At 44.1% G+C, this 4,898-nt stretch overlaps 1 long non-coding RNA gene across 1 annotated transcript; it reads left to right on the top strand.

The window, feature by feature from the left end:
• The first annotated feature begins 270 nt into the window (after positions 1 to 270).
• On the top strand, positions 271 to 4,546 carry LOC116653798. The gene is made up of 2 exons (XR_004308263.1): positions 271 to 4,025; positions 4,120 to 4,546. It is a non-coding gene; the product is annotated as an uncharacterized LOC116653798 (long non-coding RNA).
• Positions 4,547 to 4,898: the final 352 nt, after the last annotated feature.

The following is a 4,898-nucleotide window of genomic DNA, read 5'->3' as shown; positions in this document are numbered from 1 at the left end:
GCAGATGTAAAATAGGTACAAGTGGGACATGTTACATGCCCTCTAATTGAATTTCTTTTCTGCATTTTAAAGTTATTAAATATTTATCCATTATTTACATTAGTGACTTATTTATGAAGTCTGTGGTATTTCAGCAGGAAGAGTATCCTGTCCATGTAGACTTTCTTATAGAGAAAAAGAGGTATTCTGACTACTCCTCACAGAGGAAAAAAATGTGGAAGTGACTTTATTGAGATCCAGAAAGAGGAAATTTCACCTTCCTTGGAGGAAAGAATATGTCCTCAGAGACGTTTTCTTCTTTCAAAATCACTGGAAAGCAGTCATTAACTTCTTTTATGTTGGCTTAGCCCACTCACATTAACTGAGTATGTTTTCATGCAATGTAAGCTGTCCCATCTGTGTTTAGGTGGGTAGGTTGTGAAGCACTGTAAGGTGCTACTGAAGTTAAATGATCTACATTATATGCTGTTCTTCAACCAAATCCTGACTCTGTAGCAGGGCAGCTGTTCCAACACCATTTCCTACATTAATGTCAACTTTGAAAAGTGTTGCTCTGATCTGCAGACTCATCCAGAGTGGTCAGGTACAGCAGGATGGAGCTGCTTATCCTCAGAGGTGGAGCAGGTTGCTCAAACAGTAAACAATATAGCGTGTGGAAAACCACAAGGATCCTTAGTTTTGGGTATGTTATTACAGGCCAAGCCATAGAAGTGGACAAAAGCTGTCTTCTCTGTTTATGTAGATAATGTGATGGTAGAATAGCACTCAAGGGAGGGCAGAATACACTCTTCTATTCCTCTGAAAGATAACTGTTCATAGTATGCCTTAACACCTACAAACTGCAGACATAACATCATCTCTGAGTTAACCTTTGTAGAGTCATACCAGTGCTGCCAGTATTCCATGTTTTTCTTTACAGCTTACAGCATAAGGACACCTTTTGGCTGTCTATCGTCTGTACACCACTGAATGTGTGAGCAGAACTCACACCCTGCTTACCAAAGGGGCAACATAGAACCTATGGCTTCACTGAGGCAATAGACACAAACTTTGCCTTTACACCTTGGGACTTGGATGATTATTCATAGAGTTCAAAATGAGGAAGATGGTGACTGAAGTTTTGTCGGGTATCCTGGGATAATATCCACAATTTATGTGTGTGTGTGTGTTCTCTTTTGTGAAGGATTAGAGTATTTCCTCCCTGTGAGGTTGTCATCAATCATCTTCCTTTAAACAAAACTTAGAAACCATGCATTTTGTGATCCATTCAGCACAGGACTATGACCTGATCTTGGGATTTAATATAACCTAATCTTGTATGCAGTTTGGGGAGAATATTATCATTTGTTTGTTTTTTTTCTCTAGATGAAAGTGCTAATAGTTGAGGCTGTTGTTGCCAACATTACCACTGTGACTGATTCTCTTTAGCTTTGATTGAATTTGTATTGCCAGATTTCCTTATCACTACTATTTAACATTTGATCTAATGCTAAATACTTGTTCAACTGAACATGAAATATACTTGTTTATTCAGAAGCTTTACATTCATAGAAAAGAATGACAATATGTTAATTATTCTTACTATTTTAATGCTCCTTACATCTTCAACCATTAAATGATTTTTTTTTCTTTTAATCTGTGCAATTAACTAAAATGTAATAACAAGAGAAATCACTGTAGGAACTCCTGGAGCATCAGGACAGAGCTATGCTGTATGGTTATAATGGCAAACACCTAAATCAAGAGTTACAAAGCAGCTGAAAGAAATGAAAGGCTTTGCAGAAAGCCCTCAGCAGCAGCAAGGGCTGCAGCTACAACTTTTCAGGGAATCAGGAGTTGAAAACAGGAGGAGAAAACCAGAGACCCCTCTTCACAATTAACTACCAGATAACATTAGGAGAATAGTAGGGAGTATCCCTTGAAACTCAGTCTTGGAGGGTAAAGGGGTCCAGAAAGGCTGGACACTTCTCAAGAAGGAGGTCTTAAATGTGCAGGAGCAGTCTGTTCTCTTGAGCTGCAAGATGAGCCGGTGGGAAAGAAGACCAACATGGATGTACAGGGAGCTCTTCCTGAAGTTTTAGGAGAAAAAGAGGATCTACTTCCTGTGGAAGAAGGGACAGGCAACATGGTGAGAGTACAAAGAAGTTGTTAGGATGTGCAGGGAGAAAATTAGTAAGGCAAAAACCCAGCCTAAACTTAGTTTGGATGCTGGAGTAAAAGAGAACAAGAAGCTCTTTTACAAATATATTAACAGGAAGAGAAAGACCAAAGAGAATCTCCATCCTGTAATGGATGAGGCTGTGAACATGACAACTGAGGATAAAGAAAAGGCTGAGGTTCTCAATGACTTCTTTGTGTCTTTCTTTAAAGTTCAGACCAGTTGTCCTCGGGGTACTCTACCCCCTGACCTGGATGTCTTGGATGAGGAGCAGAACAAACCCCCCACAATTCAGGAAGTCAGAGACCTGCTACTCTGCCTGGACTGCCACAAGTCCATGGAGCCAGATGAGATCCATCCGATCCGATCTGGAGACTTGCCAACGTGACTCCCATCTACAAGAATAGTCATAAGAAAGATCCAGGAAACTACAGGCCTTTCATCCTGATCTCAGTGCCAGCTGAGGTTATGGAACAGATCATCTTAAGGGAGATCACGCAGCATGTGTGGGACAACTGGGAGATCAGGCCCAGCCAGCACGGGTTCATGAGGGGCAGGTCCTGCTTGAGCAACCTGATCTCCTATGATTGAGTGACCCATGATGAGGGAAAGGCTGTTGATCTACCTGGACTTCAGCAAAGCCTTTGACACTGTCTCCCACAGTATTCTTCTGCAGAAGCTGGCAGCCTATGACTTAGACAGGTACTCTCTACTGGGTAAGGAACTGGCTGGAGGGCTGGGCCCAGAGAGTGGTGGTGAATGAAGCTAAATCCAGCTGGCAACAGAGTAATGAGTGGTGTTCCCCACGGGTTGGTGGTGGGGTCTATCCTGTTTAATATCTTTACTGATGATGTGGATGAGGGCATTGAGAGCACATCATTAAGATGACAGTAAGCTGGCCAGGAACATCGATCTGCCTAAGGGTAGGAAGGCCCTTCAGAGGGATCTGAATAGGCTGTATGGTGGGTCTGAAGCCAATGGGATTAAGTTCAACCACGCCAAATGTTGGTACCTGCAATTTGTGAGCACACTGAAAAGGTGGGTGATGCATTTCATCTGTGGCAAAATTGATGGGAAAGGCAAGTAATATTCTGGATGGCCATACACAGTTGTCACATTACAAAATGAAGAGCATGATGATCAGACCATGCACAAATCAGCTAATGGTGGTGACTGTTGAAAAATAGTGTTTTGTAGCTGAGAATTTGCACTAGTAGATGATAGTGTTATTGTACTCTCTGTTACAGTGTCTATGGAAACAAATAGAAGGCATTAAATTCAGAGCAGCCTGTGTTTATCTCCGCCTCTTGTATTTATTTTTTCTTATACAAAAAATATCTTTCCTCTATTGTTCAAAACTGGGTCCCTGTGCTCCATTAGTCATGGACCAGGTCCAAACTGGCCTATAAAGCATTGACATTTGGTCACAATGGGACATTCCACCAAGGCCTCCTGATGTCACAGGTGTTCCAAACCCTAACAAAAGGGGGACCCTGGGCTTAGAACCCCAGTTGCTGAGCAAGAAATGCCAGTGGCTGCACTGAACTCGATTGCTGAGTGGTCTTTTTGCATCGAAGGAGGCAGAATGGATTTTTCGCCTGCTAAGAAGAGGCGGCTGATGGAGAGGCTCCCCACCATCGAACCCATGGAGGTGGACCCTCCTGAGAGTGATGAGGAGCCCATGGAGGTGGACCCTCCTGAGAGTGATGAGCCCATGGAGGTGGACCCTCCTGAGAGTGATGAGGAGCCCATGGAGGTGGATCTGGAGCCAGACGAAGAACCGATGGAAGTGGAACCACCTCCAGCAGGGCAAAGCCACTACCAGCCCATTGCTCTCAGGAAGTGGCAACCCTGATCCTCCCATCCTGTAAGTTTGCCATTATCTGATACAGCCCCAGCTTTCAGATCACTCTGCAGGCTCACATGAGGCATTAATTTCCTGGGCATTCTTCTTTTGACAGCCAATGTTCCTGTGGACCCCTCCTTCCCATCCCCACCTCTTGTCCCTTCCCAAGTCCTCTCTTCTTCACCAAGAGGAAGAAGGAAGGGCAGGGACTGGCATCCTCGGAGCCGCTGAACCAGCGAAACAGGAGGAGTCCAGTGGAGGGACCTGAGCTGCCCAGTGACGTGAGGAGCTAAGGTGTCACAGAGGGTGGCTGCCCCTGTGGAGTATCAGAAGGCTTTGGTTGTGACAGGAGGAAGGCTGATGTTCAGCATGGAGGACTTCTGTCAAGCATGGTCAACAGAAGATTTAAAAAAATAGAAAATTTAATATAAACAATTAAAAACCAACAAAAAAAACCCCAAACAGATCAAACAAACATACACCTAAAGCCACAAAAATGATGAAAGCAATAAATGTTCTTCTGAGGTTTCTTTGGAACTTGACAGAATGTGTGTGGATTTGTGAGTCCTCTTCTAGTCTTCCCAGTACAGGAACAACGTTGGTATATGGGCTGAAGGCCCCGCCCAGGGCCATAGGGTGGGGAAGGGGCCATGGTACACTGCCTCTCTGGGCAGCCTGTTCGAGAACCTCACTGCTCCCTTGGTAAAAAACTTCCCCCTGATATCTAACCTAAATCTTCACTTCCTCAACTTATAACCATTTCCCCTTGTCCTGCCATTTTCTACCCTTGTAAAGAGTTGGCTCCCCTTATGTACTTTAAGGCTGCAGTGTCACCCCACAGCCTTCTCCAGCCTAAACTAGCCCAGCTTCCTCAGCCTGTCAAGTTTGGGTAGG

This window comes from Coturnix japonica, chromosome 1 (genome assembly GCF_001577835.2).
Source record: "Coturnix japonica isolate 7356 chromosome 1, Coturnix japonica 2.1, whole genome shotgun sequence".
NCBI classification, from domain to species: Eukaryota; Metazoa; Chordata; class Aves; order Galliformes; family Phasianidae; genus Coturnix; species Coturnix japonica.
Note: the sequence above shows the minus strand (reverse complement) of the source record. Positions and strands in the feature narration are given on the sequence as shown.